Source organism: Phocoena sinus, chromosome 2 (assembly GCF_008692025.1).
Source record: "Phocoena sinus isolate mPhoSin1 chromosome 2, mPhoSin1.pri, whole genome shotgun sequence".
Lineage (NCBI taxonomy): Eukaryota > Metazoa > Chordata > Mammalia > Artiodactyla > Phocoenidae > Phocoena > Phocoena sinus.
The window spans coordinates 37,918,902-37,932,832 of record NC_045764.1 but is presented as its reverse complement, the minus strand read 5'-3'; the positions used below and the strand labels follow the sequence as shown (position 1 = coordinate 37,932,832).

General features: G+C 43.3%; 1 protein-coding gene across 3 annotated transcripts in view; it reads right to left on the bottom strand.

The window, feature by feature from the left end:
• Nucleotides 1–13,931, bottom strand: part of AP3S2 (adaptor related protein complex 3 subunit sigma 2) — a 61,896-nt gene that overhangs the window by 6,952 nt on the left and 41,013 nt on the right. The window lies entirely within an intron of this gene.

The window sequence follows — 13,931 nt, the reverse complement described above, 5'->3', positions numbered from 1 at the left end:
CCAGGCTTCATAAGATCCTCCAGTCTGTGCTCCGCTGGAGACAAAACAGGCCCATTTCTTGGCACCCGTCCTCATCCCATATCTTCCAGCTTTAGATAAGAAACCATGTTCAGGGTGAATACTTTTTTGGTCATGAGGCTCACACGTGGGCCTTCCATCTAGCTAGTACGTCTCCCAACAAAGCTTAGTCTCAGACTGCTGTGACAGCCGACTATTGCGCTGACTAAACCACTCTATCCCACAGTGGCAGGAAAGCTGCCATGGGAAGCCCCAGGTGGGTCAAGGTGCCCACTGGGGTATGTAAGGGGTGGTACTTCATATTTCAAATCAAGTCCTATCGACATGGCTTTCAAAGCACTTTCAATTAAGTTGGAAAGAGAGCAAGTACCACTCTGTATTGTTAAACCAATCGCCAGATTAGTGGGATAGTCCTACAGGAGGTCAGAGAAGGAAGAGAGCAGTGGCTAGAGAGACCAGAGCCAGTTTCACCGAGACAGTGAGAGAACTGAAGCTGGGTCTGCCATCAGAGAAGCAGGGAGGAGGATTTCAGGTGAAAGGCACTGGAGGAAGCAATTCAGCTGGTGTATGGTCTGAGGAGCACCTGGGTCTGGCTAGAAGGTCAGGTTTATGCAAAAGAGAGGCTGAGGATGATGCTGAGAAGGTAGTTTGGGTCTAAGGCAAGGTCTCTCAACTTGGGCACTATTGCCATCTGGGGCTGGAGGGTCTTCTATTGTGGGGAGCTGTCCCGTGCATCGCAGCATGTTTAGCAGTATCCCTGGCTCTGCGCACTAGATTCCAGTAGCACTCCTTCACCTGTGACAACAAAAACGTCTCCATACATGATCAAATATCTCCGGGGGAAAAAACTGTCTTCAGCTGAGACCCTATTGGCGTAAAGTCCAGACTAAACTATGGAGGATTTGAGGGCCAATATACTCCACAGGCTATGGACAGTCAAGAAAAAAGACATGTCTGCGAGTTTGTGCACGTGTATTTTTGACACATGAAGTTTTCTGACACATCAGTTCTCCATATTTTGCCCATAATAAGTGAGGGGAATACACTAACAGATGTAACTAGGGTATTTCTTCTGACCTCGAGGAGGGAGTGTAATAAAGCATACATTCAAATGCAAATAAAATATGTTTGCTTACATTAATTAAGGCTTATTAACCACTTTTATGTCTACATATACACTCACATGAGGTGTTTTAAAATTTTACACAATATGAACTATTTCATTATCTATATGCAATGGCAATTTAATAGTGAAACTCTCATATACAGATAATTTACAAAATGTTAAACAAGACTGGTCTTAAAATTATGCCCTGGGGGACTACACTGTTTATACTTCCCCATCAAGAAATAGGCTTCCAAAAATAGTATTGTGTTTCCTTAAAAAATTAAAAATAGAATTACCATATTACTTCTGGGTTTATACCCAAAAGAATTGAAAAGAAGGATTCAAAGAGATATTTGTATACCTATCTTCATAGCAGCATTATTCACAATAGCCAAAAGTAGGAAGCAACCCAAGTGTCCATCAATGGATGAACAGATAAACAAAATGCGGAATATACATGCAATGGAATATTATTCAGAAAATTCTGAAACATGCTACAACATGGATGAACCTTGAGGATATTATGCTAAGTGAAATAAGCCAGACATAAAAGGACAAATATAGTATAATTCCATTTATATAAGGTACCTAGTAGTCAAAATCATAGAGGTAGAAAGTAGAATGGTGGTTGCCAGGGACTGAGGGGAGGAGGGAACGGGGAGTGTTGTTTAATGGGTATAGAGTTTCAGTTTTGCAAGATGAAGAGCTCTGGAGATGGGCTGCACAAAAATGTGAACACATTTAACACTGCTGAACAGTACATTTAAAAATGAAGACAGTAAACTTTATGTTATGTAAATGATACCACAATTTAAAAAAATAGGTCTCTATACCAGTACTCCTAGTATTTATTCCTTTTGTTTAATGAATCCCTTTTTCATAGGGGAAGTAGTACTTGTTGAGCATCTACTATGTGCTGAGCACTTTATACGTAACTTATTTTAATTTTATAACATCCATCTGAGGTAAAACGATACATGGAAAAGTCAATAAACTATCCCAATGTCACATATTTAGTAGCAGAACTGATCACTGAATCTAGGTCTGTCTGACTCCAGAGCTCATGTTCTACCCTCTCCACCATACTCCCTCCTCAAAATCCCAAACTAAGTCTTCCACCCTCTTCATCTGAACAGGGTGTGTCAAAGGTCTAGTAGAAAGTCTTCCATGCTTTATCCCCAAGGCCTAGAACAATGCCCAGTGTGGAGTAGGCATGTTGAATGAATAAAAGGCTTTTTTTGCTGTACGCAGGCCTCTCACTGTTGTGGCCTCTCCCGTTGCAGAGCACAGGCTCTGGACGCGCAGGCTCAGCGGCCATGGCTCACGGGCCTAGCCATTCCGCAGCATGTGGGATCTTCCCAGACTGGGGCACGAACCCGCGTCCCCTGCATCAGCAGGCGGACTCTCAACCACTGCGCCACCAGGGAAGCCCAATAAAAGGCTTTTCATAAGTCTGAAAAGCATCTTCATAGCATCTTCCGTGGGCTTCAGGTGCTTAAAAGATGGATGACAGTGTGGTGGTGGAGGCTTTATGGAGAAGGTGTAGTAAAAGGCCTAAAAGAGGATATCATGGGGACCAGCGGTTGGTTAATAGATAATGTCAGTTAAGACTTTTGATTTGAACACTGCATCATGAAGTCATAATTTTTAAATGCTATTCAAAATGTGTTTCAAGTGCAAAAAAGGAGAAATAAATAAAAATGCAAACTCCATTTTCAACAAAATTAGAAGATAACCACAGGGCTTCCCTGGTGGCACAGTGGTTAAGAACCCGCCTGCCAATGCAGGGGACACGGGTTCGAGCTCTGGTCCGGGAAGATCCCACATGCCGCGGAGCAACTAAGCCCATGCGCCACAACTACTTAGCCTGCGCTCTAGAGCCCGCCAGCCACAACTACTGAGCCCACATGCCACAACTGCTGAAGCCCATGCGCCTAGAGCCTGTGCTCTGCAACAAGAGAAGCCACGACAATGAGAAGTCCACACACTACAACGAAGAGTAGCCCCCGCTCGCCGCAACTAGAGAAAGCTTGCGCACAGCAACAAAGACCCAACACAGCCAAAAATTAAAAAATAAATAAATACATTAAAAAAAAAAAGGAGATAACCACAATCCCAGGCGCCAATAGGTGTAAAAGCTGTCAAAAGCAGGGAGCTCAAGCAAGGGCTCTTTTCCTTTTGAGAAGAAGAAAGGATGCTACTGAGAGAGGACACAGGAGCTGGAGAGCTCAGGAAGATCTGCAAAAATATACTTTTTGTAGGTAAAGAACACACCCTCTGGGACCAAACAGATTCCTTGTTTTTGGAAGACAGGAACTTCCTTGGACCTGGAGTTGGGGCTAAATGAGAAACCACCCAAACAAGCTCTATTTGCCTCACAGAGCCAGTCTCTGTGGCAGCGGAGAAGATAGCCTTTGCATGGTGGAAAAATTGCAGACACCCACCTCTCTTGGCTAGGTAGAAATAAAGGGTAAAGGAACTCACCCGGAACATGAAATCATGAGAACAACTGCAGCCAGCCTGGAACATAGACTTGGGACCTCCCCTAAACAAGCATCCTGCAAACAGCTGGTCCCTGAAAAACTCACCTATTTAAAGATGAGTTATAAAAATGAAATCTGGGGCTTCCCTGGTGGCGCAGTGGTTGAGAGTCCGCCTGCCGATGCAGGGGACGCGGGTTCGTGACCCGGTCCGGGAAGATCCCACATGCCGCGGAGCGGCTGGGCCCGTGAGCCATGGCCGCTGAGCCTGCGCGTCCGGAGCCTGTGCTCCGCAGCGGGAGAGGCCACAACAGTGAGAGGCCCGTGTACCACAAAAAAAAAAAAAAAAAAAAAAAAAAAATGAAATCTGCACAGGATCTATATAAAGATGAAACAAGAAAAAAATTAGGAAAGAAACAGGAAACCCAAAGGGAAGACTAAGACTACACACCAGAAAAATGCTGTGATACAGCAGATAAAATGTAATAAAATACTTTACAAAACTGAAAAAAAAAAAACTATGAAGCAAGAGCTCAAAGCAGAAGTGTAAGAGTTTATGGGAGAGGCAGGGAGACAAGAAGAAGAGAAGACATAAGTGGAAGGGAAAAAACATACAGAAAAGAAGATGAAACTGGAAGGAAGAAAAGGCAGGAGAGACTGCTGAAAATATAGGGAGGAACAAAAAGGGGAGACATTTTTAAAAAGCAACTAAAATCAAATGAAAAAAAGAATTAAAAGGAATAGGGAGAAAATGAGTTACAGAAGACAGCAAAGGAGATATAACATATGCATAAAAGAAAACTGTAACATAGAAACAGAACAAATATGTAAAGACTCAGTTCATAAAGATGATGTAAAAATATAATTCAAGATGTTCTTTAAAGGGCACATTGTATCGCAGGGAAAAACTGACCCAGAACAGTCAGTGCCAAGATAGACTCTGAAGGTAAGATTTCTCAATTTCTGCAACCAGGCAAAAAGATCAAATCACTTAAAAGAGGGACAAAATCTTGAAAATTTCAACGGTAAAATTCAATGCTAGCAGAAAAAGGAGCAATACTTACAAAAATTCCCAAGGAGACAAAGGGTAACCCAAGAATTTTACACCTAGGTGACTGTCAATCAAGAGTAACAGAATAGGAAATATTGTTCCCATGAGTCTTTTTTGAGGAATCTACAGAAGAAAACACTTCTGCTAACCAAGAGGTGACTGGAAATATCGTGGCAGAAAGACTGGCGATTAGCACTGAATCCCCTTAATGGTAGGACTAAGACAAATGGGATTAGAGTGACAACAGAATGCCCATGCTATATGTTTTGACAATGTAGAAAGCTACAGCTAGCCAAAAATTAGGAAGACGGGAAAAAAAGAGGGAGGCAGAATAATAACACTGTTTTCCTTACCCTCAATGGATAGCATTTAAAACCAACAACCCATGTAATAAAGATAAGTTATTTTGACTTTTATTGTGACTTTTTCCCCAATGTCCAAGCCCATAATCATCTGCTATAAACACTACCTTGAGAGCCATCAAATTTTTGATGTAGAGCCCAAAAGATCTTTTCTGCTAGCTAGAGATCTATGCCTTTTTTCTTGTATAAAATTCACTCATAATGTATCATCCACAATTTCCAGTTTCTCTAAAGGAGAGGGAGAACTCAGACTCCTGTGAAACAGGAAGCACAGAATTTTTCTAGATTTTAAGAGTCCTCCGCCTCTAGTCTCCTACAGTTATCCTGTCCAAACCTAATTCAACTTCATTTCCTTTTTTAAGTAACTTGCCTTTCCAACGCAAGTTACTTTGCCTTTCCAAAGCAAGTTAAGTTTTCATAGAACAAGTCTCTTTCCTCACTCATGGTTTAGCTGTATATGATTAATTAAGTTACTTATTTACAATACCAATATAACTGGCATCAACAGGTCTCAAACAATCACAACTGACCTTTGGTAAGCACAGTGACTTGTGCAGTGTAAATGAGCAAAGGATGAGCAACTAGGGATTAGCTCACCAGCTGCCCATGTTAACCTGACAAGTCAGTGAAGACTTCCTTCCACTGACTATGAAGTGGACCATGAAAGATGGGTGACATTTCTTTGAGTGGAGATAGAGGGGCCTTGAGAAAGCTGGAGGTTGCCAAGCATGAGTGTGGGGAGAAGGCAGCCAAGAATCAATACCAAACTCATGTACTTAAAAAACTAGAAAAAAGGGCTTCCCTGGTGGCGCAGTGGTTGAGAGTCTGCCTGCTGATGCAGGGGACACGGGCTCGTGTCCCAGTCCAGGAGGATCCCACATGCCACGGAGCGGCTGGGCCCGTGAGCCATGGCCGCTGAGCCTGCGTGTCCGGAGCCTGTGCTCCGCAACGGGAGAGGCCACAACAGTGAGAGGCCCGCGTACCGAAAAAGAAAAAACCTAGAATAAAGAGATCACAAAGAATGGTTCTGTTAAATGACAGGAGCTGACTGATGGACTGATCTTAAGGATGCTAGCAGAAATGTAGGTAAGTACCTCAGAGAACACTGAGGGTTAAAGGATCAAACCAACAAACCAACTGATGTGGGGGAAAAAGAAATCTGAAACCTGAGTCATGTAGGTGGTAATAAAAACCACAAGAATAGAAGATAGCAAAGAGGTAAAGGTCCTCAAGAGCCCTAAACCCAGCTTAACGCAGTGTGCACTGAACAAATATCAATTATCAAGTAATAGTAATTCATAGCTCTCTAGCAAAATTCTTTCAGAAGTGTTTAAACAAAAGTGCTACTGATTTCTTAGTTCCTGGCAAATCCCCTGGTAATTTGACCCAAGAGTAATCACAACAGGGAAGAGTTTAATCTGAATAAAAAGATTAAGATAACCCTAATAAACAAATAGGTTATCTTGATGTGAGGGGAAGGCAACAGAGGAAATACTTTGGGTGATGAATCTGAAATGTTAACAGGTAAAATGCTGGTTGGAAACTGTGTTTTACAAGATCAAGATACATAAATTTATGGCCACACTTTAATGAGTGAAAGTTGGGTGTTTATAATTCTGTCTCTTAAAACCCCTTAAAGGGACTTCCCTGGTGGTCCAGTGGGTAAAACTCTGCACTCCCAATGCAAGGGGCCTGGATTCGATCCCTGATCAGGGAACTAGATCCCACATGCATGCCACAACTAAGAAGTCTGCATGCCACAAGAAAGATCCCACATGCTGCAACTAAGATCTGGTGCAGCCAAAATTTTAAAAGTAAATTAATTAAAGAGAAAAACAACAACCCTCAAAACAGTCAAAAAGTAGGAATGATTACCAGTCAAGATGTCTATTCCTCTGAAGGCAATCTAACCTGCTATCGAGACTCTATTCTCTCCTCCCCACACATCTGGACATCCGTCTCCTTCATTTTTCTTTTCCGGGAAGCTGTCACATCATCCTCCCTCTGTTGAAGGTACTTGCTTCTATAACTGGATCCACTGGGCATCCAATGTGGCCCCTGTATTCTTTTCTGTCAGTATAAGCTAACTGTTTGAGACCTTCCCCATCTCATTCCCTAGAGGCAATATGAAATGTCCTGATCAGGATAGAGACCTATAAGTTTGTACCCTGGGCTCCCTCAGGAAGTGTTCCTGTGACCCAGTTTACTAACAGATGAAATAAGAATAAATCTGATGCATGTTGAGCATTCAATAGAGCTTAGGTACAGCTTTGGGACTCCTGGAAGGTGTGACTCTCCTGTTCTGAAGGGCTTGAATCAGAGGTTCTGTGCCAACAAAGGCTTGGTAAGCAGTTCCACTGTGAAAATGCACAGAAAGGTGAAAATAACACTGGGAAGCATCGTAGGAGAGTTAAATGACTGTTTAACCTGCTGGGACTTCCTGATGGAAAGAAAGCACTTCTCTAATTGAACAAGGGCTTGTAATGCTGACAACTCTGTTGAGAATTGCTAATACTAACCCTCACTACCTTCTACCATTCTTCATGCTGATCCTGTTAAGCAGTTCTGTAAAAATCAGAGACTGCAAAACCATTCTTCCAAGATTTGAGGTGATGAATACTTAAGACTTGGGCCGAGTAAATTCAAGAAAGACTAAGGACCTCTCTAGGCTAAGATAATCACCCTCTTCTCAGTGATACTGCTGTGCCTAGTATGCATCTCTCCTGAGGCACTCAATTCAGTGCACTGTCATATTTTTCACTTGTCTGTTCTTCTCCTCCACCATGATTTTCCTTGAAGGCAAAATCTATGTCATATTCTTCTCTGGGTCTCCAGTGCCAAGCACTATGCTTCGTAACAGCGGTACTTCATAAATCTGGCTGAATGGATGAAAGAGGCTCATCTGGTTCACAAGTCCTGATTTTGAGGAGACACAGGCCTTTTGAGTTGGCCTGGCTTCCCATTCTGGCACTGAGAAGCACACTCTAACTGCCTGGGACACAAGAGTTAACCTCCACAGATAAAAGTGGGTTAAAATGAGCTTGCTTGTTTCGTGTCAGGATTGATACAGTCTAAAAGGGAAAATAAAAGTGTCACTTCAAGGACAGAGGTGCTCCTTAGGGACACAGCTCTGGAACTACAGGGGGTGGAGACAAGTCAGTTTCAACAAACCTATCCAAGAATAGAGGATTCCAGGATCTTCAAAAGTTCATCCTTGGCTAAGTTTTTCACTGAAGATAAAAAAGTTCTGAATCCAATCCCAGGTCAACAGAAGCCATCACTGTCTACGGCTGTTAGCATAACTGATGCCATCTTGGGCATATACAGTTCCTCCTGTCCTTCTACTGATCCTACCCAGGACTGTACTGTGCAGTAATCACCTCTCTGTTGTCAGGGGACTGGTATGTAATAGATATTGTTTAATAATCATTCTGACCAGGTGGCCTCTATGCTCTGTTGGTTCCCAAACAATGATGAAGACCTTTGCTGACATATACCTGGTTACCCATGAGACTAGTAACCCATTCATAAATCTTGACTTAGGAATGCATGTCCCATTTCCGAGCACATACCCCCCTACACTAGGTTAACTATGAAACTGTCCCAAGGGCCCCTCGGCAGTGTGGAGCGTAGCTGCAAATGCTTCCAGATCACTGCCCGATCCCACCCTGTGAGTGAATTACCCTATAATAAACTGATCCATCGATTATATAGAGCTGCCTGTCTTGTCTTTCAGTCTCAAGATACCTTCTCAGTTCACTGGGCACTTTTCGTTCCCTCTGTCCTCCAGCAATCACTAAAAGCAAACTGACCTGGAGCTTGAAGATAACAAACATCACTCTTTTTCCTCCAGTAAAAATACAGTCTACAGACATTGCTGGCCATGTTCCAAAAGTTTATTTTTAAATATTAAAGTTACAATGTATTTTTCTATAGTTATAATAAGGTTCTCATGCAAGCAGGACACAAAAGCTGACTCAAATCCATGTTACCTAGAATGTGATACCATAAAGCACCCCTGCATCTACAACTAAGTACCATGAATAATACTGTTTCTATAGTAAAATGCAGTTCTATATTGGGATGGCAGGAACCCATCTAGCGGAACTCCATGGGCAGAAAGGGTAGTGACATGTCAACACTCACCACACTCCAAGCTCAATCATATCCACAGAAATCTCTAAACTAGATCAATCCCTCTCCAGGTATTCTGCATTGGAGGATGAAAGCCTCCTGTATCACACAAGACAAGGGCTCACATCCCCACTTCGTATCCATACTCTCATATCTTTTTTTATTTATTTTTATTTTTTATTTTTATTTGGCTGTGTTGGGTCTTCATTGCTGTGCACGGGCTTTTTTTTTTTTTCTAGTTGTGGCGAGCGGGGTCTACTCTTGGTTGCAGTGTGCGGGCTTCTCATTGTGGTGGCTTCTCTTGTTGCAGAGCACAGACTCTAGGCACGCGGGCTTCAGCAGTTGTGGCACACGGGCTCAGTAGTTGCGGCTCGTGGGCTCTAGAGTGCAGGCTCAGTAGTTGTGGCACATGGGCTTCACTGCTCTGTGGCATGTGGGATCTTCCCGGACCAGGGCTCAAACCCGTGTTCCCTGCATTGGCAGGCAGATTCTTAACCACTGCGCCACCAGGGAAGTCCCTCATATCTTTCTTAAAACAACTATTACGGGGCTTCCCTCGTGGCACAGTGGTTGAGAGTGTGCCTGCCGATGCAGGGGACTCGGGTTCGTGCCCCAGTCCAGGAAGATCCCACATGCCGCGGAGCTGCTGGGCCCGTGAGCCATGGCCGCTGAGCCTGCGCGTCCGGAGCCTGTGCTCCGCAGCGGGAGAGGCCACAACAGTGAGAGGCCCACATACCGCAAAAACAAAAAAAAAAACAAAAAAAAAACTATTACCACAGAGAAGACAATAAAATGCTCATCAAATACAAAAGAGCATGGTCACAGTGCTTGTACTGGAACAGGAGGATGCCAATATTGCAACATTCACGTTTTAAAAAAGAACTGTTAATCACTAATAAAATATCTAGTCTACTATATAAAATCTAAGTGCTAATAACTTTTTCTACCCCAAGTCAAAAAGCTTGGTTGGTTTCATCAGTTCCTAGGAAAGGCCTCCAGAGAGTAAGGAGGGAAGAGATTCTTGGTGGGATGGGGTATGCATCATCTCTTTGTCTACGCTAGGAGGTGTGGTGGCTATTAATAGGCCAAAGGGTAGGAGGATGCTCCAAGTGGACTCAGTACTGATAGGGGAAGAGAAAATCATCTGAGAGTCATTTTTTCCAAAGTAAGTCTCTAGTTCCCATATTATCCATTTTAGAAAGAAATGAAAAGGGGAAGAGGGCATAAAAATGCCTTCCAGAAACCTGGTATGCTCTGCTAAAGTAAAGAGAGCAGGCAAAGAAAGCAATCTGCTTTGTAAAGTTCTGTTTTTCTCTTTTCCTTGCTATTAGTGTCTCCTGAACCACTTTCATGACCTTCCTTGGTTTTTAGACTAGACGTTTTCCACAGTTTTCTCCAGATGTCTTGTCATGAAATTCCATAAGACCCAATCCCTAGCCCTTGATTTTCTGTCTTTCTCTTTCACTCACATGATCACACAATGAAAAAATGAGAAAACAGTGGAATCTCATCTTATATAAGGTTTAAGTTCTAAAGTCACCAAGTAAGATGGAAACTATGCATAGCCAAAATCCCTTAAATCACCAATGCAGTCCCACCTGGCTAGTCTTTCCTCTTGATTACTTTTTTTTGTCCTCAGTTAAGTACTAGATAAAGTGGCTGCCTTGTTGTTTAGGGACCACACAGATTGAAAATCTGTATTGTATCTTTAAGGATTAAAATTACTCTAAACACAGTAAGATGCTCATGGGAGGCACATGACAGGCACATGAGAGGAGAGGCAAAGAAGAGCGGATTCAAATCTTCCCTCTCACACTCATTCTAGGCACAGACTAAGGGAGTAGAATTGTGGACAGAATCATTCTGTATTTAGAATTTAATTCTCTTTCTTCTTGCCAAATGATTAGAGATGAATCTGTATATACTAAGTATGTATATGTGAGCCCACTGTACCCCCACAAACAAGATAACGTATTAGGTTCAAGTATTCACTCATTTTCACTAAAAGAATGTGATCTGGGGGCTTCCCTGGTGGCGCTGTGGTTGGGAGTCCGCCTGCCGATGCAGGGGACACGGGTTCGTGCCCCGGTCTGGGAGGATCCCGCATGCCGTGGAGCGGCTGGGCCCGTGAGCCATGGCCGCTGAGCCTGCGTGTCCGGAGCCAGTGCTCCGCAACGGGAGAGGCCACAGCTGTGAGAGGCCCGCATACCGCAAAAAAAAAAAAAAAAAAAAATAATGTGATCTGTAACAATGTCTATTTTTATTTTTATTTTATTTTTAATTTTTTTAATATTTCCTTGGCCGCGCTGCACGGCATGTGGGATTTTAGCTCCCTGACCAGAGATAGAACCCGTGACCCCTGCACTGGAAGTGCTGAATCATAACCACTGGACCACCAGCAAAGTCCCATCAATATCTGTCTTTAAATATGCTTAACATCACAGAATGTTAAAGCCAGAAGGAAGAAATGAAGATAAGATTTGGACGCTGGCCTCAAAGGGCTTAGTCAAGGAGGGAAGATAAAACATGCATGGAATTAACTATAATAAAAGGAAGACTGTGACTCAAGTACAAAATGCTGTGGAATTTTAGACAAGGCTGGGCCTTAAACTAACCAGTAAATGGAAGAGAAGCTATCCAGGCAAGGAAAATGGCAAATCACTCAGTAACTCATTAACTATTCTTCAGGGAATTCCCTGGTGGTGCAGTGGTTAAGAATCTGCCTGACAATGCAGGGGACATGGGTTTTATCCCTGGTCCAGGCAGATCCCACATGCCGTGGAGCAACCAAGGCCATGAGCCACAACTACTGAGCCTGAGCCCTAGAGCCCACACACCTCAACTACTGAGCCTGCACACCACAACTACTGAAGCCCGTGTGCCCTAGAGCTTGCACACTGCAACTACTGAGCCCACATGCTGCAACTACTGAAGCCCACGTGCCTAGGGCCCACGCTCTGCAACAAGAGAAGCCTCTGCAATGAGAAGCCCACGCACCGCAATGAAGAGTAGCCCCCACTTGCTGCAACTAGAGAAAGCCCGTGCACAGCAACGAAGACCCAATGTAGCCAAAAAATAAATAAAAAAGAAAAAAATCATGGTAAAGTCTCCAAACAAAACAAAACAAAAAACTATTCTTTATGCTCTCCTAACAATTCTTCTTCTTTAAAAAGGATTACTCACTTGCTGGTTTTATGTTTTGTGCTCTTTTAAAAAATAAATGTATTTATTTTTGGCTGCATTGGGTCTTTGTTGCTGCATGCGGGCTTTCTCTAGTTGTGGCGAGCAGGGGCTACTCTTCATTGTGGTGTGCGGGCTTCTCATTGTGGTGGCTTCTCTTGTTGCGGAGCACGGGCTCTAGGCGCAAGGGATTCAGTAGTTGTGGCACGCGGGCTCAGTAGTTGTGGCTCACGGGCTCTAGAGCACAGGCTCAGTAGTTGTGGTGCATGGACTTAGTTGCTCCGCGGCATGTGGGATCCTCCAAGACCAGGGCTCAAACCCGTGTCCCCTGCATTGGCAGGGAGATTCTTAACCACTGCGCCACCAGGGAAGTCCTGTTTTGTGTTCTTGAGTATGTATTGTTGACTGTAGCCAAGTATACTCATTGCATTTTACTCCTTCCTTAAAAAAAAAAATTCCTATAATGAGTCAGAGTTCTCTGTGAAGTAATTTTTTTAAAATGTTCTAGCAGGACTTTCTTTTTTGTCTACTGTTTCATCCTCCCTCATTTCCTTCCTGTTTGCAATATTGGTCCCAAATGCTAAGCACAACACTTTGTAAAGAAAATGGTCCAGGCTTTGTTCTCTTGAATTTTATCCTCTCTCTGGCTGGTTATCTGTTAACAAAACATGAGCTTAATACATTCTTACCACGTTGAGGATGCTAAAGCAGGAGAGGACACTAAGGGAGTATAGCTGTGTGGAGAGTGCAGGCTCTGAAATCAGAGTCCAGGGTCTGAATTCTGTCTCTGCCACTTACTAGTTGTGAAACTTTGGAGAAACTGAGGCATCCTAGCTCTAAAGCTCAGTTTCTCCATCTGTAAGATGGGGAGAACAAGAGTTCTTACCTGACATACTATTTAAAGATAAAATAAAATGATGCAGGAAATAGGGCTTCCCTGGTGGCGCAGTGGTTGAGAGTCCGCCTGCCGATGCAGGGGACACGGGTTCGTGCCCCGGTCCGGGAAGATCCCACATGCCGCGGAGCGGCTGGGCCCGTGAGCCATGGCCGCTGAGCCGGCGCGTCCGGAGCCTGTGCTCCGCAACGGGAGAGGCCACAACAGTGAGAGGCCTGCGTACCGCAAAAAAGAAAAAAAAAAAAGAAGAAGAAGAAGAATCACTGCTATGGGGGGATACAGAGCCACTGAAAAATTCAAACAAGGGCGTTAGTCAAAAACACACTTTTAATATGTCATTAGGCAGGTGTGTAAAGGGTGAAGTTAAGGGGGTAATATTGAAGGCAGAGAGAACTGTAGGAAAAAAGTAAAAATAAAGACAAAAATCATCATTTATTGAGCTAAGCAGTTACCCACTAACTCCAATCCTCAAAATAACCGTGAATGGTAGATGCCAAGACTCTTTGATTATAAATCACACCATTATTTTATGTATCACTAAAAAGGAAAATGTTGAAATGCTAATTAAACTGTGAAATGCCATTGACTGTAAGACAAATCTGGATTTGATATGTAAAGTTATAAATATTACCAAAAAAGGGAGTCTAAGAATCAATTAAATATGGTATCATCCCTGTTTTACAACTGAAGAAACTGAGGCGCA